Source organism: Macaca thibetana, chromosome 15 (assembly GCF_024542745.1).
Source record: "Macaca thibetana thibetana isolate TM-01 chromosome 15, ASM2454274v1, whole genome shotgun sequence".
Taxonomy (NCBI): domain Eukaryota; kingdom Metazoa; phylum Chordata; class Mammalia; order Primates; family Cercopithecidae; genus Macaca; species Macaca thibetana.
In genome coordinates this window covers 22956676-22982147 of record NC_065592.1, presented here as the reverse complement: position 1 = coordinate 22982147, position 25472 = coordinate 22956676, and the positions used below count along the sequence as shown (strand labels likewise).

The 25472-nt window shown below is 43.3% G+C and overlaps 1 protein-coding gene across 4 annotated transcripts in view; it reads right to left on the bottom strand.

The window, feature by feature from the left end:
• Nucleotides 1-25472, bottom strand: part of ASTN2 (astrotactin 2) — a 988433-nt gene that overhangs the window by 400381 nt on the left and 562580 nt on the right. The window lies entirely within an intron of this gene.

The following is a 25472-nucleotide window of genomic DNA, read 5'->3' as shown; positions in this document are numbered from 1 at the left end:
ATGTGTCCTGTAGGCACTTGAAAATAATATATATTCTATTTTTGTTGGGCATAAGGTTCTATAAATGTTAACTACATCTTTTTTGTTAATGGTGTTACTGAGTTCTTCTATATTGTTGCTAAACTCCTGTCTAGTTCTTCTATCAGTTTTGGAAAGGGGTATTGAAGTATCCAACCATCATTGTAGAATTGTCTATTTTTTCTTTCAGTTCTGTTAGAACTGAAAAGAAAAAAACACACATTTTGCAGTTCTGTTGTTTGATGCATAAACATTTAGGATTTCTATGTCTTCATGGTAAATGATCTTTTATCATTATTTGATTCCCCTCTGTGGTAATTATTTGGAAGGCCTACTTTATCTGTTATTAATATAGCTACTCTCACTTTTGCTTCATTTGCATGCATCTTTTTCCATCCATTTACTTTCAATCTGTCTATATCATTATATGTAATGTGAATTTCTTGCAGACAGTATATAACTAGGTCATGCTTTTAAACCCACTCCACTAGTTTATGCCTTTTAATATTGGTATTCAAACTATTTGCGGCTGGGCACTGTGGCTCATGCCCGTAATCCCAGCACACTGGGAGGCTGAGGCAGGATGATCACTTAAGGCCAGGAGTTTGACACTGGCCTGGGCAACATAGTAAGATCCTATCTTTACAAAATTTTAAAAAATTATCCTAGTGGCAAGTGCTTGTAGTCCCAGCTACTTGGGATGCTGAGGTGGGAAGGTCGCTTGAGCCTAAGAAGTTGAGGCTGCAGCGAGCTGTGGTTGTGCCACTGTACTCCAGCCTAGACGACAAAGCAAAATGCTGTTTCACAAAAAATAATAAATAATTTCTAAAACAGAAATTATTTACATTTAATGTGACCTGAACATTTCTGGCATTACATTATATTATTATGTTTCAACTCCAGATCTTATTTATATTAATGAGGACCAACTCTGATTTATTTATCTTGCCCAAATTACTATCTGAGGGGTCTGGAGAGTCATGCCCTACAAATCATAAATTCTCATTAGATGGGTTTATTTAATCCTATATATTGTGACTTAATTTCCAACCTGGCTCTGGCATAACATGAGACAAGGAAGAAAAGGTAAAATATTTTAGCCCAAAACGTGTTTCTTTGACATATTTTTAAATGACCCTGCAAAGCTGTTCTGTGTAGGGAAAATTTTGCATCGGTAAAGAATGTCTATTAACATAACTACATCTTTTTCTTTCAGACCCTCCCAATCCTTAAGAGATTAACTAAAATCTGAATAGGAAACATTTGTCATCTATTGTCTTTAAGGACAGCCACTAAAAGACATCAAAGGAACTTTGGTCTCCACAATTTTTATCTTAACTAGAACATCCCTATATCCCTACAGCCTGGAACTCCCAACCCTCACCCCCTGCCAATTGCCTCTCTAAAATGTGTAAAACCAAGCTGCTCCTGACCACCTTGGGCACATGTCACATGTTTTCAGTATCTTCTGAGGGCTCTGTCATGGGCTGTAGTCACTCATATTTGGTTCAGAATAAATATTTTCAAATATTTTACAGAGTTTGGCTCTTTTTGAAAGACAGGACTAGCTGGATTTCTTAGGCTGACTAAGAATCCCTCAGCCTAGCTGGGAAGGTGACTGCATCCACCTTTAAACACAGGGCTTGCAACTTAGCCCACACCCGACCAGTCAGAGAGCTCACTAAAATGCTAATTAGGCAAAAACAGGAGGTAAAGAAATAGCTAATCATCTATTGCCTGAGAGCACAGTGGGAGGGACAAGGCTCAGGCATTCAAGCCAGCAATGGCAACCCACTTTGGGTCCCCTCCCTTTATGTGGGAGCTCTGTTTTCACTCTATTTCACTCTGTTCCCTGTTTTGTTATGGCTCGAGCTGAGCTTTCACTTGCCGTCAACCACTGCTGTTTGCTGCTGTGGCAGACCTGCTGCTGACTTCCATCCCTCCGGATCCGGCAGGGTGTCCGCTGTGCTCCTGATCCAGCGAGGTACCCATTGCCACTCCCGATTGGGCTAAAGGCTTGCCATTGTTCCTGCACGGCTAAGTGCCTGGGTTCGTCCTAATCAAGTCGAACACTAGTCACTGGGTTCCACGGTTCTCTTCCGTGACCCACAGCTTCTAATAGAACTATAACACTCACCGCATGGCCTAAGATTCCATTCGTTGGAATCTGTGAGGCCAAGAACCCCAGGTCAGAGAACGCGAGGCTTGCCGCCATCTTGGAAGTGCCCCGCCGCCATTTTGGAAGCAGCCTGCCACCATCTTGGGAGCTCTGGGAGCAAGGAACCCCTGGTAACATTTTCACTGACATGTATTTATTTATTTTAGAGACAGGGTCTCACTCCATCACCCAGGTTGGAGTGCAGTGACACAATCATAGCTCACTATAGCCTCAAACTCCTGAGATTAAGCAATCCTCCAGCCTCAGCCTCCTGAGTAGCTGGGATTACAAGTGTGAGCCACTGCACCCAGGTAGACCTTCACACCTTCTATTTTCTCTGGCTTCTACTGGTACTCATCCAGCAGGGGAAGGTGGTGGCCTTGTTACTGACAAGGGAAAGAAGAAGTCCAGGTTTCCCATGTGGCCTTCTCTGATACCCCAAAGAAAATGCCCCTGTTTTCAGCTGGGTGAAGGTGGGAATTTACCTCCCCACTAGGACTTCACGGATCTCTTCCTGGATGGGAGTGGTAGTCACTGGATGGGTATGTCTAGTCACTGTTCCCTACTTAATCTTCACTAACACCACACTGGGTGGAAGGTGGCACCCCATTAATGCTCGTCCGTGGCAAATGTCCTGGCTTTCTACTAGTTCTTCCCTGACAACAACCCAGCAGGAAGGGGGAAGGTGCTTCAATACTGTGGATTAGGGGTGGAAGGCCATGCTCTTCACTGATGCTGAATAGGCCAGGGGGTGGGGGTGCTATCTATCATTGAGGTTAAAGTCCTGGCTCCCCACCCCATTCAACCTTTGCTCCCGTGGGGAGGGATGGGTTCATTTTAATTTTTTTTCCTTTTCTGTGGTGTTTGGCTGGAGTAGAGCAGTTATTATCTAGCATTTTTCTGTCTTGCTAGTTTGTCCTTTTCCTGGTATTTTGGCTAGTGAGAGCAGTTTTGTTTTGTTTTGCTTTTTTTCCTTCACATGTGCCTATTGACATTTCTGAGCTGCAGGCTCCTGTAGCTCCAAAGATGGGACACATGAGGCAAAGAGAGAATCTGAGGAACTGACCACCATGTCTTTCTTTGGGTCCCAAAGTCTTCAGCTGGTCTGCAAGGCTCCACCTTTCAGTCTTATGCTTGTTTTATATAGGACATCCAGGGTTTTTCGTTGTATTTAGCCAGAAAAATAAATATTTCCACTCCTCCAAAGCCTATTTTTGCACAGTCCTAGAGCTAAGAATGGCTTTTACATTTTTTTTTTTTAAAGAACATGAGATAAAAAAAGACTACATATGACCTGCAAAGCCTAAAATATTTACTATATAATCCTTCATACAGAAAAGTTGAAGACCCATGACTTCAGCCATGACAAGGCACCTGGAGTTTATTCTAAGTGCAACTGGAAGCCTTAGGAGGGTTGTTGGCAGAGGAATAAAGTGATTTTGTTTGCTACTTTGAAGAGATTACTGAAGTTAGTGAATCCAATTATTTCTAAGCACTTTCCTAGAGTCCACAAAAGGAGTCTGGGGAAGCAGGCTCTGTGGGTCTGGGCAGGGGCTTGAGAAAGGGGGTGGGTCAGCCTAATAAGGACTCCATCACATGAAAGCGTGCTTCTTTGCTGAGGTTGTACAGTAAATAGGTGAGAGAGTGGGGAGTCTAACCCAGGTGAGTGCAGCTCCAGAGCCTCATAGCCCCCATTCTGCTCCATTTCAGGGGAGGACTCATAGGAAGACTCTGAGCGCAAGTCTCTGAGCCTTGAGATTTGGAAGACCTAGCAGGGAGGGAGAGGAGGATGCCTGGAGGATTACCATAGGTTCCTCCCACAGGCTAGCCCTGCCGGGCTCCTCCCCACCCCCCGCTTCTTCCTCCATACCGTGAACCTGCTCTTTGCTGCTTCCTAGTTCGACTTTTCATCACCACCAAGCCATTTGTTTCTGTTTGTAATTATGCATTTTAATGTTCATTAATTATGGAATGCAAATTGCTCCGAGTGCAAAATTTGTAATGAGCTGTTTTACCATCCCACCCCCAGGTCTAGAAGGTGGGCCAGCTGTTCTGAGCAGGAGAAGGAAAAACAACCAACTTGCAAAACAGAACAATTTGTCCTAGGGCCTGAGTGAATCATATGGTAAATAAGCCTGGGGGACTTCCTGCTGACGCTAGAGGTGGGGCCCTGCCCCACCTGGGTCCTGGGTGACATCAGTGTGGCATTTTCATTCTTTGCTACAAACTTGGGCCTGAAAGGCAGGTGGGGTAATGGAAGGAGCTCTAGCCTTAGACCCAGCCTTTTACTGGTTATACCACCCTGAGCTGGTCACTTGGCTTCTGAGCCTCAGTTTCTCCTTCTGGAAGGTAAGGATTATGATGAAATCATCCTCAAAATAGGGGTGGCAGGCAAACACTAGCAGGCCCTGGACAAATGCATGTGAATGGCTCTCCAGATTGCTAGATTCCAGTTCTGCCTGACCGTGGCCTTCTTTTTTTTTTTTTTTAGAGGGAGTTTCCCTCTTGTTGCCCAGGCTGGAGTGCATTGGTGCAATCTCGGCTCACCATAACCTCCGCCTCCCAGGTTCAAGCAATTCTCCTGCCTCAGCGTCCTGAGTAGCTGGGATTACAGGCATGCACCAACATGCCTGGCTAGTTTTGTATTTTTAGTAGAGGCGGGGGTTTCTCCATGTTGGTCAGGCTGGTCTCGAATTCCTGACCTCAGGTGATCCGCCCACCTCAGCCTCCCAAAGTACTAGGATTACAGCCGTGAGCCACCGCACCCAGCCAAAAATTTCTGGTTGCTTTCTTTTCTTTTTGAGATGGAGTTTCACTCTTGTTGCCCAGGCTGGAGTGCAATGGCACAATCTCAGCTCACTGCAACCTCCGCTTCCTGGGTTCAAGCAATTCTCCTGTCTCAGCCTCCCAAGTAGCTGGAATTATAGGTGTGTGCTACCATGCCCAGCATATATATATATATTTTTTTTTAGTAGAGATGGAGTTTCACTAGGCCAGGCTGGTCTCGAACTCCTGACCACAGGTGATCCACCTGCCTCAGCCTCCCAAAGTGCTGGGATTACGATTACAGACATGAGCCACTGCACACTGCCCCGGCTGAGGTCTTTAATTGTCTGAGAGCCTTCAGATGGGAACACTCTGAGCCTCAGTCTCCTTCAATGGAGGCATTGGACAGCAGGAAGTCAGGGAAGGCTTTCAGATAAAAACTGCTCAGTTTTTATCAAAGCAACTGTGAATTGTAAAAAGGGGAAAATTAGCTCTGAAGTATTTAAGAGGAAAATGGAGAATTTCCTTGGAATTGATTGAATGTATTTTAAGACATCACAAGGATGTCCCCAAACCTGCCTGACTATGAACAATGCCTTGTTCTCCTCCAAGGACTAGGTAAGTATTTGATTTCTTTAAGTCTCATGGCCAGAGCAAGCATAATAACAGTATTACCTCCTACAAATAGTACTCGTCTCAACAATAGTATGCCTCAAAATTTATGGTAAATATTTTTTACTTATTGTTATTATTTTTTACAGACAAGGTCTTACTATGTCACCCAGGCTGGAGTGCAGGCAGTGGTGCAATCATAGCTCACTACCACCTTGAAATCCTGGGTTCAGGGGATCCTCTTGCCTCAGCCTCTCAAATAACTGGGACTACAGGCATGTGCCATCATACTAGGCTAATTTTATTTTTATTTTGTGTAGATATGGAGTCTTATCATGTTGATCAGGCTGGTCTTGAACTCCTGACCTCAAATGATCCTCCCCTCTCAGCCTCCCAAAGCCCTGGGATTACAGGTATGAGCCACCATGCCCAAAGTGGTAAAGATTAAATGAAATGTGACAATAACGAGACTAAACATATATGAAAGCCAGAGTACACTGTCACAAAGAATACACACAACTGTGAATGAAGTCTGACTGAGACACTTGCTCAATGTGTGCCCTAGTTTTTCTGAGCCTCAGTTTCCATAGTTTATACACTGGCAAAAGTAACTCCTTCCTCACTAGACTTGTGAGAGGATCCTGGGAGGTCATGTACCTGACATGTGCCTGACACCTGACAGGTGCTCACAAAATGCTAACTGCTGTTGTAGTTACCTTGTTACTTTCTCCAAATAGGACACATTCAGGGAGAAATGTAAAGGAACCGCATACAGGGAGATGGTAGGCATTTCTTCCATGCCTACTTTTCCAATGAGGAAACTGAAACTCAGAGAGGTCAGGTGAGCTGCCTTAGGTCAAACAGCAAGCAAGAGGCTGACTAAGCCCACCATTGAAAGCCCCCTGACTATGGGACCAAATGAGGTGCTCTTTTCCCTGAACCGCATGGAGGTGGCCTGTCTGTGGTGTCACAAGTGGTTCAGACTGGCTAGGTTAATACAGAGATTGTGAGAATCTTGTGGGAAGGGCCCTGTAATGGGTTATCAGAGGACTTGGGTGCTTTAGGGACAGAGAGGTTGCTTGTGGCATAGTCTTGGATATACAGATTAGATACAGCATCTTGGAAAAAAGAGGTAGGGAAAGATGCAAGGAAGGAAATGAAATGCATATTTATTATGCACCTGCCATGAGCTGGATGTTTCCCAGTATGCTATATTTTTTAATCCCCCCAAAACTCAGAGGACCTCTAAAATACAATATACTCATTTTACAGGCAAGGTTATTGAAGATCACACAGGCTGAGGAAGGGCTGCTGAATTCTTCAATATGAACCATCCCTTTGATAAGAAACTGAGTGGGCTTGGTTCTTCTCATCCCAGGAGACCTCTGGTGTGCTTCCTGGCATATGAGTGAGTGGGAAAGGCTCTGCCAGTCCTCAGTCCCCCACCCCTCTCGCCACTCAGCCTCAATCTGTCAACTAGGCCAGCTAGCCTGTCTATTAATGCAGACATTGATTTGGACAACCAGGCCAATCAAGAGCCCATAATTACTGGGAGTTTTAATCAACTCATGCCAATTCAGCTGCCGCTCAATTTGTGCTGGACTTCGGTGCTGACAAGGAGGGAAGCGGTGGGGGGTTGGGAGAGGCATGCAAAAAGGATTACAGGGATCAATAGTCCTGTGTAATGAAGGACAGCTGCTGCAGGCACCACCAGGGGGCCTGAGACTTCAGAGTGGAGGAGACAGAGCCTGCCCCCATCCCCCAGGAGAGCTCCCTGGCACAGAATGAAAACCACGCCCCTGCTTCATCTCTGCCTACACCTGGATCTGGAAACCACTTATGCACCACCAGCCAGCACCTGTTCCCTGCAGGGTCCAGCCCTCAGTCTCTCTCTCCACATTTTGCCCTCAGCCGGGCCTGGCCTCCTCTTCTTGAAGAAAATTATGTATCCTTCAGAGCCAGCAATCCCATTACTGGGTATACATCCAAAAGGAAATAAATCATTCTACCAAAAAGACACATGCAACCGTATGTTCATTGCTGCCCTATTCACAATATAAAGACATGGACTCAACCTGGGTGCCCATCAATGGTGGACTGGATAAAAAAATAATGTGGTGCGTATACACATGGAATACTATGCAGCCATAAAAAGGAAATCATGTCCTTTGCAGTAATACGGTTGCAGCTGGAGGCCGTTATCCTAAGCTAATTAACACAGAAACAGAAAACTAAATACCACATGTTCTCACTTATAAGTGGGAGCTAGGCTGGGCGCGGTGGCTCACACCTGTAATCCTGGCACTTTGGGAGGCTGAGGTGGGTGGATCACCTGAGATCAGGAGTTCGAGACCAGCCTGGCCAATATGGTGAAACCCCATGTCTACTAAAAATACGACAAATTAACCAGGGGTGGTGGCGGGCACCTGTAAACCCAGGTACTTGGGAGGCTGATGCAGGAGAATCGCTTGAACTCAGGAGGCAGAGGTTGCAGTGAGACAAGATTGCACCATTGCATTGTAGCCTGGGCAATGTGAGCAAAGCTCTGTCTCGAAAAAAAAAAAAGTGGGAGCTAAATATTGGGTACTCATGGACATAAAAATGGCAATAAGAGACACTGGGGACTACTAGATGGAGGAAGGAGGCAGGGGGCGTGAAAGGGAAGAAACAGGGGCAAAGATTAAAAAACTACTTATTGAGCACTACGCTTAGTACCTGAGTGATGGGATCAATTGTACCGCAAACCTCAGAATCACCCAATGTATCCAGGTAACAAACCTGCACATATACCTCTGAATCTATAATAAATGTTGAAATTATTTTTTTAAATCAAATTTTAAAAAATGCTGTAAGTTATATCTCAGCAGTCTCTGTGGTTATGTTCCTGAGTTCAAAAAGCCGAAGAATGCTGAGGAGACAAAAAAATAAAAATAAGGTTAATCCAGATATTGTCATTTCCTAGCTGTGTGACTTCAGGCAAGTCACTGCACCTTTCTGGTCCTGGTTTTCCTGTTCTAAAATAGACTCAATAATAAATAACCACCTCCTGGGATTGCTGGGAACATTCAGTGCTGTCACGAATGAGAACTCCTTGTGTGGAAGTTCCTTCTTCCTTTTGATGTCCCACGTCAGAAAGAATCAGTTTTCTTTTTCTCCCATGTTCATTATTCTTCTCCTAGCACAAGCTTTATTCTGCCAGGTGGGACGGTTTCTGGGTCACAGTCTGTTTCCCCATGAGTCCACAGCTATTTGGGGACGGGGACTGTAATACACACAGCTTCCTTTTCTCAGCCCAGCACGTGGGAGGGAGACAAGCCAGTATGCAAGGCAAATGTGGCCCCTGGGGTCAAGCGAGCTTGGGCTTGAATCCCACCTGTCTTTGCCACTTACTAACCATGTAATGTTAGCCAGCCAGTTCATTAACATTTGAACCTCAACTTCCTCAAAGTAAAATGAGCCTAATTACACTTACTCAGAATGGCTAAAAAAAAAAAAAAAGTTAGACGTTTAATGTCCCTAACATAGTGTCTGGCACAATGGTAAGATCCCGATTGTTATAAAAGTTGCTATTATGATTATTATCACTCTTAATATTCAATGCTCCGTAAATATTTTTGGAATGTAATAAAATGTCTGGTTGTGTTGCTTAGTTTTGGCTTGAGTTCCAATGAAATACCAACAGGCCATTATCCCCACATGCCAGCCATCTGTGCAGCATTCAACATACACTTACTGAAGACACCAGAAAGGAAATTCAAATGCTTTCAGGACATACCGTGGGCTGGGCACTACAGGAAATGTTTTCCTGTTTTCCTTATACTGCTTTGCTGAAGCCCCACACTTCTATGAGATTGCTGTTATTGCTGTTATTAGCTTGATTTTTGCGGAAGAGAAAACTGAGGCTTTGTGACTGGATGTGTCTTTCTTTGTAGTTCTAGCAGAGCCAGGGTGCAAACATGGGGGCTTTTGACTCCAGGCCCCTGCTCTTTCCACTGTACCATACCATTCCTTCCTTTTTTACTTTACTTTTTTTTTTTTTTTTTTTTTGTGAGATGGAGCCTCGCTGTGTCACCCAGGCTGGAGTGCAGTGGCACGATCTCGGCTCACTGCAAGCTCTGCCTCCTGGGTTCACGCCATTCTCCCACCTCAGCCTCCCGAATAGCTGGGACTACAGGTGCGTGTCACCACGCCTGGCTAATTTTGTTTTTTTGTATTTTTAGTAGAGACGGGGTTTCACTGTGTTAGCCAGGATGGTCTCCATCTCCTGACCTCGTGATTCACCCACCTTGGTCTCCCAAACATACCATTCCTCTCTTGTGGAGGCACCAAGGAGTAGAAGATATGAGAGTTCCTGACTTCAGGAAGAATCTGGACCAATGGTAGAGATCAGGTAAATTTCCAGAGGGAGAAAAGTCATAGTTCAAAATGGTTTATGATAAAAAATGTGCCAAACCACAAAAAACAAACAACCTGATTAAAACATGGGCGAAGGACTTGAATAGACATTTCTCTAAAAAGTGATATACAAATGGCCAATTGGCACATGAAAAGAGGATCAACATGATTAGTAAATCATTAGCGAAATGCAAATCAAAACTACCTCACACTCATTAGGATGGCTGTTATCAAAACTTCAGAAAATAACGAGTGTTGGTGAAGATGTGGAGAAATTGGCGCCCTTGTACGTTCTTGGTAGGATTGTAAAATGGTGCAGTTGCTATGAAAAACAGTATGGAGGTCCTCAAGAAATTAAAAATAGAACTACCATATGATCCAGCAATCGCACTTCTGGATAGATATCCAAAAGCACTGAAAATAAACTCCTCAAGAGATATTTATACACCCTTATTCATAACATTGTTATTCATAATAGCCTAAAAGGCAGGATCAACCAGTGTTCACTGACACATACATATACACACACAATGGAATATTATTCAGCCTTAGAAAGGAAGGCAATTCTGACACATGCTGCAGCATGGATGAACCCTGAGGACATTATGCTAAGTGAAATAAGCCAGTCACAAAAAGACACATGCTGTATGACTCTATTTATATGAGATGCCTACAGCAGTCAAATTCACAGAGATGGAAAGCAGAATGGTGGTTGCCAAGGGCTGGGGGAAGGGAAAACGAGGAATTATTTAATGGGTATAGAGTTTCAGTTTTGAGAGATAAGTGCAGTAGATTGGGTGTACAACAATGTGAATTTTGCATCACACTACCAAACTGTACATTTTAAATGCTTAAGGAGATAAATTTTATGTTATGCGTATCTTATCACAATTAAAACAATTTAAAAAATTTATTTTAATAAAAGGGAAGTAGAGAGTGAAAGACATAATGGTTCCTAACTTCAAAGAAAATCTAGACCAACTGGAAGGACTGGAGGAACCCCAAGAGGGAGATAAGTCATGTTTCAGGATGGTTTCTGATCAAGAGTGGTGCTGGAATGACAGCATGCTACTGTGTGGCTGGGTTTGCTCACACATGCTGATCACAGCTAATTATCTGAATATATGCTGCCTGCTTTTCCCATTAGAGAAGTCCCAGGGAATTAGGGGACACATGCTACCATCCTTGCTTTGGGCACATCCCTTCCCTTCTCCAGTCCTCAGTCTTCCTACCTGTCCAGTGAGAAAAGTGGTAGCTGGTCTCTAAGGGGTCCCCCATCTTGGACATTCTATGGTTCTCTGCCAGATGTCAACAGGAATTCCAAGGGAGGTGGGTTCCTGCAGTAAGCGGCACCTGGTCTAGTGCAAGTGACTTGGGAACATGCTTGCAGCTTTCCCCTACAGCCTCTTTAAATGGCTAGTCAACCTTTCGGTGGCAGTCACAAAGCCTTCTGCACAGAGCGAGGGTTCAGTTCAACAAATGCCTATTCAGGGCCTACTGTCCTCCACAAATTATAAAACCTTAACTTTATTCTTAAAAAAAAAAAAAAAAGATACGTATAGTCTATTGGGGGGGAGAAAAATAAGTAAGCATATTCTTATAGTTCTTGAGGTTTTTGTTTTGTTTTGTTTTTTGAGTTGGAGTCTTGCTCTGTCACCAGACTTGAGTGCAGTGGCACGATCTCAGCTTACTGCAACCTCTGCCTCCGGGGTTCAAGCGATTCTCCTGCCTCAGCCTCCCAAGTAGCTGGGACTACAGGCATGTGCCACCATGCCCAGCTAATTTTTGTATTTTTAGTAGAGATGGCGTTTCACTATGTTGGCCAGAATGGTCTCAATCTCTTGACTTTGTGATCCACCCACCTTGGCCTCCCAAAGTGCTGGGATTACAGGCATGAGCCACCGTGCTTGGCTGAGGATTTTTATAAGCACCAAGGGCTGAGGGAGGGGAGGCCAGGGAACACTTTCCTAAGAAAATCTGCCAAGACTCCTGAGGAATGTCTATTCAATAGCTATCTGGTGATGATAATAAATAGCCTTTGTGTAGCTCATTAATAATAATAATAGCTAACACTTAATGGCACTTACCGTGTGCCAGGCACTGTTTCAATGTGTTTTGAATGTTAACTCATTATGTGCACAGCCTGATGGTATAGGAACTACTAGTCTACTCATTTTACAGAGAGGGAAACTATGGCACAGGCAGCTTCGGCAACTTGTCCCAAGGATACAAGGCAAGTGAGTGGCACAGACAGGATCTGAAGCCACACTACGCTGCCTTTTACAGTGTATTAAGCTTTCTAAGTTACTTCCTCGTCTGTTATACTTTTCTAGCCTCGTGGAGAGAGGTGCTGACGCCATTTGGAAGAAGAGTATCCTGAGGTGCAGAGATGTAAGAGAACTTCCCAAGATCATATAGTGATTACATGTGGGGCAGGACAGAGGCTCCACTCAAGTCTGCACTGCTACAAAGCTGAACCCTCTGGGCTGATGGCAAGACTTAGTGAAGGCGCCCTCTCTGTTCCCAAGGCAGAGGCTCTAACTGTCTTCACCTGGGTTCAGGGTGCTGGGATGAAAATGAACATCTGCTGTGTACACCCCATATGCCAGACACACTGCTAGGCTACGCTAATTTATGAAATCTTCCCAACAACCCAGAAAAGAATGCACCATTATTTTCACCACTCACAGATGGAAAACAGGCTTGGAGAGGGAAGATGACTTGCTCCAGGTCCTCACTATAGATGCTTGGATGTCTCTCCGTTTTCAGAAGCCTCATGTCCTATTACTTCTCTGAGTAGCACAGAGCTGAGGGGATTTTGCTACAGACCAAGTGCAGGGAGGTGTTTGGGGAAAATAGCTTATTGTGACCTTGCCTGAGCACTTAACTATGGAACCAGGTCTCCTCCTAAGAGCATTGAATGTGCATTAACTCATTCCCTCCCACAGCAACCCTAGGCGGCAAACACCATTACCACGCCCACTTAACAGATGGGGAACCTGAAGCGCAGCATGAAGAGGTGTGTTAACTTGATGAAGGTCACACGGCCGGTAAGCGGTGGAGCCAGGAAGCCTGGCACCTGAGTGTCTTTTCTTAGCCCTTCTGCAATACTTCCTCATACAACAAACATGTAAGGAAAACAAAAGAAACACAAACTCAGATTCTCCTATTACACCCTCTCACAACTCAATCAACACAGAACACTTCTGTGACCTCTGGTCACCGAGAAGTGTGTGGCAATTTCTCTCTGGCAGCAACCAATTCTCTGGGAGATCCTCCAGCAGACACCAGCTGTGTGTCCTCTAATTCAGTTCAATTTTGACACTATCTGACTGGAGATGGTGTCAGATCCCACAGGTTGAGGACCCAGTCCCACAAGGCTGCCTCCAATTTCCACTGCCAATTCCAAGCCCCAGGTTATTAAACCTGTGCTTCTGATGACCACCTATAAATCAGAGTTCCCACAATCCCTTCCTTGGGCTCCAGTAACTTGCTACAGCAACTCACAGAACTCAGGGAAATACTTACGTTCCCTGGTTTATTAACACCAGATGGAAAAGTTGCACAGCGCAAAGCATATGGGAAGGGGCACGGAGTTTCCATGCCCTCTCTGAGCATATCATCTTCCAGGAACCCCCATGTGTTCTACTCTCTGGAAACTCTTGAACCTAGTCCTTTTAGATTTTTATGCACACTTCAATACTTAGACCGGATTGATTAAATCATTGGCCATTGGTGATCAACTTAACCTTCAGCCCTTCTCCCCAGGCCAGAGGCTGGGCATGGGGCTGAAAGTCCCAACCCTCTAATCACGCCTTGGTCTTTCCTGTGACCAGCCCTCCCTGAAGCTACCTAGGGGTGGACAGCCATCAGTCAACTCGTTAGTATACAAAAGACACTTATCACTTTGATAACAAGAATTTTAGAAGTTATAGGCCCAGAAACAGGGATAAACACCAATATATATTAATTTGCAGGTACTATTATTCCACCTTTTTTTGAATACTGGGAGACTAAGACTTCAACAGGTTTAAAGCAACTTTTCTCATTATTACAGAGGAAGGGATCGAGACAGGATTTGAACCTGTACAGCTTGATACCAAGTAACTTGTGCCTAGCAGTGAGCTACTTATTCAGGGGTCAGGGCCAGGCCTTCATTAGGGCAGGCTAGAGATATGGACTTTTCCATGCTGCTAGGTTTAACAGGCTGGTGTCTCTTCCCCATCTCTTGTCACTAAAAACTCAATTTGCAGCTTGAGGCTGTGTCCTCACATCACACCTTCTCATTGATCACCCGGACTGTGAGTGAGAAAGATTTTATAAGCTAGTTAGTTGGCTTTGCAAAGCATAGAGCAGCAACCATTGAGCATATGCTTCTGTGGGTATATATTTATTCAGCTTATGTTGAGTATAATTTTGGATGGTGTGCATATTTTATTTTTTGTTGCAGAGCGCAATTTAAAAGAAGAAAAAAGAATCCTTCTCTGAATGGAGACAGATGCCATATATGTTGGACCCTCAAGGGACTGAAAAGGATGAGGTTCCCAAGTCCAGTGTTCTGGGAACGGAGGTGGGTGGAAGGAAACTCACAAGTGCTGGGAATCCAGGATCAATTCTAACACCCACAGCAAGGCCAGCAAGGTACAAACCACCTAGTCCAGGGCAGGGCCCTTCAAGGTTTTATTCCCAAGGCCTCCCCGGTAGCCTGTCTGACTGTTCTCTAGATGTTATTTACTGAGTACTAAATATTGGCTGATGGATGAAGTGCACATCATCTGCCTTAACTTTCCCCACAGCTCCATGTTGGGATGCTGTTGTCCATATGAAAACACAGATACTACATTGCCCAGTGTCATCAACTAGAACAGCAGGAATCTGTACACTGGGAAGCCTGACCCCAGAACCAGTGCTCTCAAATCCCACCAATCTCATCTGGTAGTTACTGGAGTTCTCAGCTAGGAGTCCTGATATCCGTGCTGCCAATTCCTATCTGAGTGGCAATGAACACATGTCACTTCCCTTTCTGAGTTGGCTTCCACACTCACAGAACGGAGACTGTGATACCATTTTGCTGGGGTGTTATGAAGATTCAGAGATCCAAAGTTACACTTAAAAGTCATTTGAGACATTTGTTCTTTTTTTCTACCCCAGCCCCTGCCTAAAAGGTTCTCCTCTTACCCAGGATGAACTCAAGATGTAACATTTTAAAATGAGTCTTAGGAAAAAACCTGCAAGGGTTTGTACCAGCTGGAGAAAAATAAATACGCTCATGTGAGTGCCAAAGATTCAAAAGAGAGAAGCAGCAGCCCAAACCAGAGTCTACACCAGAGGGAATCATTATGGAAGGAGAAAGTCCATCTTATCATTGTGCAGAAAGGAAGGATCCATGTGTGACTCTAGGGAGTAGGATCTAAAGCGTCATTTTCTAGCTCTGTAAATAGACTATGGGCTTCTTGCTAGTTAGGACACAGTATCTCTCTAATGTTAGGGCCCAGAAGAGGGTGTGGCACAGCAGTACTTAGTTGTCGAGTTCTGAATGCAGCTAAAATTCAAATGAAACTGTGGGTTGTCTAATAACCAATTTTTGCTTCAACCAAAGGCAACTTTGATCTAGCTTGGTAAGATGTGCTAGATGCTGGAGAATCCATTACCAAGAGTCAAGAATAAAATAAAAGAGCAACTCTATGCATACCTATGTGGGAAAACTGTAAAAAACATGATTAGCATGAAAGACAGGGTCTTGGCCACTTCCAGAAGGGAGGACAGGGTTAAAATGGGAAATGGAGGCATAGTGGGTGTGTTAGGGGAGGGCTTCTGGAATGCAGGCAATATTCTATTTCTTGACATGGGTGATGGTTTAGGTGAGAATTGCTTAATTAGTATTGAAACTGTAAATAATGATTTACACATTTTTCTATATATTTTATTGCACAGTAAAATTGCTAAATTATCTATCTATCTATCTATCTGTCTATCTATCTATCTATCTAATCTTATAGCAAAACTACTAAAAGGACATGTCAAAATGCTAGTAGTAGTTATTGGAGGTCGCATCACTGTGGGTGATTTTTTTTTCTCTATATGTTCTAAATATTCTTGTATGTGCATATAATAATTTCATTAAACAAAATATGTTTTTAGTTGAATTGCTTCATTCCCTAAATAAGGCAACAATGAAAATGTGAAGGTCAGTTCCACCACTTCTGCCTGAAATTCCTCCAATGGAGAACCTCGTCTTCTCCCTAAGGTTCAACGTGCATGAAAGAACAGCTCTGCAGAGTAAGTTGAGGGGTGCCAAATTCCACTGGCTCTTATACAGGCCTATCTGCAGTGTCTTCCCACTCTGGACCGAAGTACATCTTTGACTTAGGGACTGTGACGGGGAAGGGAGATGCCCCAGAGAGAATCAAGTTTAACTCTGAATTTGTAGGAAGGACAAGAGTGTAGCTGAGGATTCACAGTAAACAGAGCCATGTTGAGAAACAGGGTCCCTTCCTCACCTCGGACTATATTATCCCCATGATAATGGGCCTGAAAAATCACCCTTCCCTTTCAGTGATGATGAAGAAAATTTCTGAAAACCAAGGAAAGCCAGAAAAGGGTACTATGTTTCCTAGCTCGCCAAGCTCCTTCCTACACAATAGGACCTGATCTTAGGAAGGGAGTTCATGGCCCTGGGTTTTGCTCATGCCTGGCTACTTTCACTGGGTCCAGCCAACAATATTGTAAGGTGCAGGGATCATTCCCATTTTATGGATCAGATTAGAGGGGCTCAGATACATTCGGCAATTTGTCCAAAGTCACACAGCTTCCCAGTTACAGGAATGGGATTTGAATTTAACTCTGAATCATGGACAAGTCTATTATTTTCACCGGACTGGAATTCTGATTAACTAGCCCATCTCTCTCTAGGAACGTCTGTTACTCAGCTCGGGTAGAATTTTCTCAATGAAGAGAAAGGCTATTGAGTGTTTGATGAAACCTTCTCACTGTATGCTCCCTCAAGGGAAAGAGATTTCAAAATACCTGGGCCAGTGGGTCAAGACTTCTTAAAGCCGGGATCAGAGAGAAGCTGGAGAATACAGGCAAAAGGATACCTTTATTATTTATGAAGTTTAATAACAATAATAATAATGTCATTTCTCATCCACTTATCCTCAAGATCTATGAGAAAAGACAAAAGAATGATGATAAAAATAAAAGAGTCAGGCTGGGCGCAGTGGCTCACGCCTGTAATCCCAGCACTTTGGGAGGCCGAGGCGGGAGGATCACGAGGTCAGAAGATCGAGACCACCCTGGCTAACACGGTGAAACCCCGTCTCTACTAAAAATACAAAAAATTAGCCGGGTGTGCTGGCAGGCGCCAGTAGTCCCAGCTACTCGGGAGGCTGTGGCAGGAGAATGGCGTGAACCCAGGAGGCGGAGCTTGCAGTGAGCCGAGATTGCGCCTCTGCACTCCAGTCTGGGTGACAGAGCGAGACTCCGTCCCCCCTCCCAAAAAAATAAAAATAAAAAAAATAAAAAAAATAAAAGAGTCATGTTATTCTGGGTGGAAGAGAGTCCTACACTGGAATTTCGGACGCCTGGGTTCTATCCAAGCATAGCTCCTGTGCGCTTTAGCCTCAATTTGATCATCTTTATTTATGACCCAAGGAGAAAATACACACACACACATACACATACACATACACACACACACACACACACACACACACACACACACACAGAGTTAAGATCAAGCTAGGAAGTCAGTTGTCTTAAAAATAAAAAAAAAAAAAAAAAAGGAAAAGGTCTAGGAAAAGCAGAATGTGTAGCTCTGCCTTAGAAAATTGTCCCAAAGAAACACAACTGTATGCTTTCTATACTTCCATTTTTAAAATTACATATATAAACTCTTATTTATATTTGCATATGCATAGGGAAGAAGTATATAGAAGGATATATGTCTATCTATATATACACCAAACCGTGGCACATTTATCTAAAGTGGGTGAGTAGTTAAGAAAAGGGGCCTTGAGTTTTTTTCTTTATACATTTTAACACTGTACACATTTATTTTATTTTATAATGAGAGTGAGCTACTTTTAGAAAACCAAAAAAAAAAAAAAATTAAAGGAAGATTGATGATCAAATGGAGAAAATACCTTATGAATGCAAAACTTCTATTATTATAATTAAGATGAACACAATTATTCCAGCTTTTCGTTTCAGAGCTAAGGACGTGTCTGATGATCAGCATTTTGATGCCTCTGGAGACACTCACTGGTGCTTGGCGCAGCTACTAAGAATCCTGCAGTCATGGTTTCCGACCTCCTCAAACCCTCAAGGAGACAGCAGACCCACGGCCTCATTTACTCTCCTCTGCATTGCCTGTTGCATCTGGACCCTCTCTGACAGACACAGTGTACACTTCACTGGACTCCACTCCCAAATGTACTACATTTATTTTATCACTCAGAGACCCTTTAGGCCAGACACCCTAGCCTGCCCTTGGGCTGTATTCTGAAAGAAAAGCAGCACCTACAACAGTGTGGAACACCAGATGCTCTATTGCTCCTTTTGAAAAAATCCACACCTTCATCCAAATCATGAAACACTAATACAATTTGAAAGCTGTCCTTATAGACTTCTGGGAATCTCTTCTAAAGAAACAGCTCAAAACACAGAAGGTGGCTTCTTCCCAAAGGTGCTCAGAGCAGCACGGTTTATAATAGATTAAATCTGGAAGCCATCAGCGTGTTCAACCAGAAGACAAAGCAAATGCTGGTATGTTCCCCTTCATGAAATATTGGGCAATATTAGTGGTATATACGCATTTGTCCTGGTTAAGTGTTTTGGTATCAACCTGCTGTGGCCCAATTTGGCCCAAATTCACTGCTCTAGAACCGAGTAGCTATGTGTTCCTGAGCCAAGCAAATTACCTAACTCTGGCTCAGTTTTCCCATCTGTAAGAAAAGGGATAATAATGAGATCCACCTTAGAAGCCTTGGATCATAGCAAGCACTCAAACAATTTTAGCTCTCATCATTGCCACCACCACCATCCTCAACCCTGCATGAGATATCAGATAATAATAATAGCAACCATGTTTTGTGCCTTTTTAAAGCCATGTTCTAGCCTATTGTGTATGCATTATCTCAGTTAGTCCTAACAGCAGCTTTGGCAGGCATAAGTATTATTATCCCCATTTTACTCAACAGGAACCCAAGGCTCAGAGGCTTTAAGTAACTTGTCCCAAAGTCACATGGCTAGTGAATGACAAGGTAAGATTTTGGCCCGGGTTTCTCTGATGGTAAAAACTGTGTACTTAAGCACTCTAGTGGCTTCCTGAAGGTAGGGGATGGTAGTGGGAGATGGTAATGGGAGCGGTGATTTATGCAGGGCTTGCAGACAATAGGTGGGAGAACCAGGAGAGCAGCTTCCATTTCCTGCCTCCAATTTGGGGCTCCCTTCTCATTATTCCCCCACACCATTATTTCAGGAATGAAAGGATAAAACCCATCACTTTGGAAAAAGGGGGGCTGCTTCCTGACTTTAACAGATAATGACTTCCACACAATAAAACCAGCTTACCAGAAATACCATCAGACCCAGCAAATCCAAGTCCCAACGAAATAAAATAAGGGGAAAAATAGAGAAGGCTTCAAATGTCATGAGAATAAAATATTTAATGTCATAAAAGGGTGCAGAGGCTTTATGAGAATACCACACATAATAATCTTGGAAACGCTATTACGCCACCTACCCACCTAGCCTGCTCCAAATTCATAAAGGAAAGATGCAAATGCACTGATTGGAAAGATGCAAATGCTCCTGATTGAGGAGCTACGCCCTCCTTTTCATTTCCCAAACTTTGAGTCCTGTGTGCAGGCATTGAATCAGTGGACACAGTACAGTTCCAATTTCCTTCTTTACTGGCTATTCTTATGTCCTTTTCCAATACTCATCCTCTTTAGCTTCCTCTGGATCTCTTGGATGCAGAGGAGGAGGAATAAATGCTGGATATTGGTAGAGGATAAAGAGAAGAAAGTGCCCCTCCCTTGATGCTCTGTAACATTGGAGACATTCGCCCTATCCCTAGGGAACTATTCTCAGCCTTGGGAAAGTGTCTTCTGATGAATTAAGAGAATGAGCTTTGGAGTTTGACAGAGTTTGGAGTTTGCTCTGCCTTTACCTGGCTGGCTGGATTTGGGCATGTTTCTCATACTTTCTGACTCTATTTCCTCATGGATAAAATGGGAGTAATAATAATGCTTGGCTTATAAGGTAGCTGTGAGGATTTCCAGGGCCAGGCACATAATTAGTACTGAAACGCTCTCTCTCTCTATCTGTATCAGTAATACTAGACCTGATATTATTTATAGCATTTATTCATTTATTTTTTAGTAGCTTTAATAATATCAGGCCTAATATCAGGCACTGATCAAGGTATTTAATACATGTAGATAATTCTCTATCTGTGGACCTATTTGACCAGAGGATACTTTGATGAAGACACCATGGGGGAGATGTGTCATCCTGTAAATCCTATTTCCCAACCCAAGAGTCTGAAGTTATTTCCATAAAGACACCTGCCTGCTGCCTTTGCATCTTTCTAACAATTTTTAAAAAGAAAAATAGGGCAACCATCAGTCCCCTCATTTTGAATTTTGAAAAAACCTGTCTCAGTTGTCTTCTGAATCTATCATACCCCATGTGGCTGATCTGCAGGGATAAATTTAGCCTTGAAAGTCCACTTCTGGAAAGGAAAAACAAGTCTCTAGGGGCCAGACCCCATGGAGGCTCAGCCCAGCTGTACGGTGTAGGAGGGTTACATGCCCAGGCAGACAGGGCTGGGCTTTCCCTCGTCAGCAGTGCCTGGGCTGTGCTCCAAGGTGATTTCTCACTCTGCTGATTCTTCTTGCTAGTCTTCCCCACCCCTCTTGAATTTTGTTCCTTTAATTACAGTCCAATTGAGTTATTAAAAGGGGGAAAGGACGAGGAATGGAGAAAAGCCATCTCTCTCTCTTACTGAACCAGATTCCAGTTTTTGCCTCCCTCTGAGAAATGCTATAAGGTCCCTGGCCTATAAGAAATGGAAATCCATATGTTTATTCGTCTTGACTTTTAGAAAGGCAGCCTCTTGTTGTTATTCTTTCAGCACCTCTGTGCAATCAGGGATCCTGTGATCTTTCCTAATATCTGGCAGGCCAGATGGTTTTTTAGGTCAAAGTGAAAAAAGAAAAAGATGGGGCCGAGGAGGCAGAAATGTGAATGGGTGATTTGTAAGGTTGAGGAGTGTGTGATCAGTTTGAAATTGGTCTGGAATTCAAGGGCAGGGCTAATAACTGACCATACAGGCTCCTCCTGAAAGACATCATCACTCTAGGACCCAGCAAGTATGCAAATCCTTCCACTTCCTTTCTATGAAGGCCCTGACTATTCAATGTTGCCCCTCCTTTCTATCCTCCTTTTCCATTATATTTCTCCACATACCCCAGTTTCCTACCAGATAGTTTTATTTTTCTCATGTGTGAAGTGAAGGTAATAATATCTAGCTCATATTATTACTGTGAGCATAAGGTTGGTTGAAAGAAGCAAAGCACTTAGAACCGTGCTTGGCACAGTCTTTGTATGGATGGTTGCTTTTATATTATTAGCTTTTCATTTTGGAAAATGGACATGATAGTTCCAGGTAGGTGACAGTTATAGGCATTAATTGCCATGAACATAGGCAAAATAGCACATAGTAGGTGCTCAGTGAATGCCAGTTCTCTCTTATGACCATTCTTTTCTCTGCAATACTCACACCAATCCTCTCAGATAATTCTCACACAGAGAAACAAAGTGGTTTGTTCAAAGTTACGCTGCAATCCTGCTGAGGTCTGTCTTGTCTTCTGAAGGGGCTTATAAAACAAGGCGTAACTCTTGTGGTGTTTTGCTCCTGGTCCATTCACAGTGCTGGATACAGGAATGTTGCAAAATAAATAATTATACTATACAGTGACAAAGGTGATGCTATGGGGCCATTAGCTGTTGGAATGTGCAACTGGAAGGGAGTCTTGGAATTAAATCTAGGTTGTATTACTACCTCCCTACATGAACTTGAGCAATTTCTGTATCTTTCTACACCGTTGTTTTTCTGTTTGTATAATGGGAGAGGGTCCCTTCTGGCTCTAGTAGCCCTTGTCTGTGTCCATGCAATGGGTAAATGGGTAGACTAAAGATGACCACACATTCTTTGCTACTCTTCTCATTGACAGGTGAAATCTAGCTCTCTCCCCCTTGAATCTGGGCTGACCTTATTGACGTGCTTGACCAATAGAATGTGGTGGAAATGATGTTCTGAGACTTCTGAGGCTGGGGACTAAGAAGCCTTGCAGCTTCTGCCTAGGCAGTTAGAACGCTGCATCTTGGGATGGTCCCTTGGTAAGCCCAGGTTTCATGATGTGAGAAGCCCAAGCCAAATGGGGAGCCCATGATAAAATCATCTATCCAGTCGACAGCCCTAGCTCAGGTTCAGCATAGCCAGTGTCAACCACCAATGATGCCAGTCCTAGCCCCAGACAAGTAATAAAGGAACCCTTCTGCAAATGACTCCTCCAGCCCCAGATGTCCCATCTGTCTTTGATCAGAGACAAACCAGCTGTACCCTCCACCTAGTCCTGATTCAAAAAACTATAGACAAAACAAGAGTGTGTGAAGCTACTGAGTTTTGGGGTAGTTTGTTACACAATAATAGAAAGCTGGAACCAGGAAAGTGAGCTATGAACTGATACTTCAAAAGGGGTATTGCGATCACCAGATTGTCTGGTGTTGGGTTCATCAAAAGGCTTCCCATGCTGGGAAAACTAGAAAAACATAAAAGAATGGCATTAGTAAAATGCGTCCGGGGGCAGCAGTTACTTAGAGATGGTGGTGGAAGTGTCCTCCATACGATGCTGTGATTAAGTACTTGCAGTTTTCTTTGTTTTTGTTCTCTATCTTGATTAAAATTTTGCAGTGTTTATACTGCCACACAGAATAAATGGACCCATAGCTTACATTTCAAACTGTGCCTTGCTGACATCATTATGTTTGTCAGATTTATAACATTTCCAACACACAACAATTTTTCACTCTTGGAAATACTGAAGGGGAACACAGGCTCCCTCTCTTTTCTGATGTTTCATTCACTGTTACTTCCTCTATCCCTGGTCAAGGGATATGATCTCCTTGTAAATAACTGAAAATAAAAATAGTAGCATAATTATTTATATATTATTTACTGTATCACCCTCCTCATGTGATCTTTTACTTATTATCAGTATGTTATTGCTATTGTAGCAAACTACTACGCAATTGGTGGTTTAAAGTAACGCAAATTTATTATTTCACAGTTCTACAATTTAAAAGTCCAACTTGGGTCTCAATGGGCTAAAATTTAGGTGTTGGCAGGGTTGCATTCCTTTCTGAAGGCTCCAGAGGTAAGTCTTTCTCTTTGCTTTTCCAGCTTCTAAACACCACTTCTCTTCCTTAGCACGTAACTGTCTTCCTCCAACTTCATAACTGGCAATGCTGCCTCTCTCTACCCCACTCCTCTGCCTTCCTGAGCACACTCTGACAATCCAAGATACTCTCGCTCTTTTAAGGTCAGCTAGTCATCTTAATTCTGTATGCAAATTTAATTCCTGCCTCTGTCATGAAAGGTAACATACCAGTCACAGGTTCTGGGAATTAGGATGTGGACATCTTTGCAGGGGCCATTATTTTGCCTACTACACATCTTGTGGCCATCCTCCAATTGACCAGTTACCTGTATGAGAAACACATTATCCAAAGGGAAGCCTCCCACAGCAGAACCAGAAAGCTGAGCAAAAATATGTCAGATTTTTAAAATCTTGTGTTTCAAAAGTTGAGGTCTAGAAGGCAGAGCTATTATAGAAGGTAAAACAATAATCATCATTATATTGACAATAATAAAACAACAGAAGAATCTGTGATCTGTTAGAGAATTATCTTCCCTCGTATCCACAAAGAAGTAAAGGTCATTTGAGCTGGTGGAAGAGGGGAATGTTGGAAGTCAAACAAAGTAATCTAGAAAATGCTAATGAGTATCGTAAAAGGGGTCCCATCCTCTATCCTTACCAGGCTAAGCCCATGAGTGGATGAAGGGGATGAGGGGATACAGAATATCAGGTGGGCTTGAGGGTTATGAAGGTAAAGGGGTTCTGGGCATCCCTTGCTATATAGCACAGGTCGACAGCAAGCATAGTGAGTGCTCCTCCCCACTGTGAAAACAGCGGAGTATAGATCCTTTCCTGGCATGTCTAGATCAAAAGAGCTCCAGACAGGTTTTCTCAGATCCTCCAGGTGGAACTGTTAGACATTTCTCATGCCCTCTAGAGGCTGGAAAAGCTAGCTGGTGGACAGAGTCAGCTGGCTTTAAATGACCTTGTGGTGGAATAAAGCAGATGAGGCAGCAGCTGTACTACACACCTGTGATTCAGGTGGGAATGGAGAGGAAGGAGAGTGATGGACAAGGGTCAAATGAAGGAGCAGGTACCAGATTAAAAAGTGATGGCCCAGCACCAAACATCCCCTTAGCTCCTAGGCCTTACGGGTACATTGGCCCTTTGAACTCAAATGTTCAGTTAAGAGATGGGAGGCAGAAAAAAACTGAAATTGACTAGAGTTAAGTTTCCACTAACAATGGAACAGAAATGAAATGAAATTCAGTTACAGAAACGTTATAGAACATTAGATATGCTGTGCTCCTAAATTTGTGTGGCCGCATATATATCCACTACATACAAATATCAGTAATGTGGTCTCATTATCTCACTTATAAATGGTACTTTGTAAATCCCAGATCATTGTCAGTTATGTTCTTTGAGCCTTTTGAGTTTTTTTTTTTTTTTTAAGAAAAATTTATAAGTACCATTGCTCCCTTTTGAAAGATTAAGAAACTGATGCTAATGAAGTCAACATAGACTCCAAAGCTATGGTCATTCTAATGCCTAAATCCAGGCTTTAGCCCAAATCACTCAGCCCAGTCTCCTTTCCATGATTCTTCAACAAGAACTCATCTCAGCTCCCAGTGTGGGAAAGCAAGCCCAAGTGGCCCTGGCAGGAGGATTGATAGTGAGACACAGTCCTGGTCTTCCACCCTGCCACCTGGTGGTAAGACCTTGAAAGTCACTGCTTCCTGAGCCTGTTCCGCATTCCTGAGGGAATCTACTACTGCCCAGGTTTGTTGTGAGGATGAGCTCTTAGCTTGTAGACATGCTTTGAGAACTCTAAAGTATTCTAAAAATATAAGGCATTATTATGTAATACCTGAAGGAATTTCTTAGAAGGTGACCTAAGAGAAGAAGTTTCTCTTTACAGACATGATGGAAAGTCTACAGAGAAATGAAAGGGATTTAAAATCTCAGGATAAACGTGGGATTGCCCTGTCTATTCTGAAGCACAGAGAGGAGCTTGCCTTACATCCATTGAACCCTAAAGTAGTGGTTTTAAAATTACATCCTTAATCTAGAGAGGAGGGTCTTTGACAACTTCA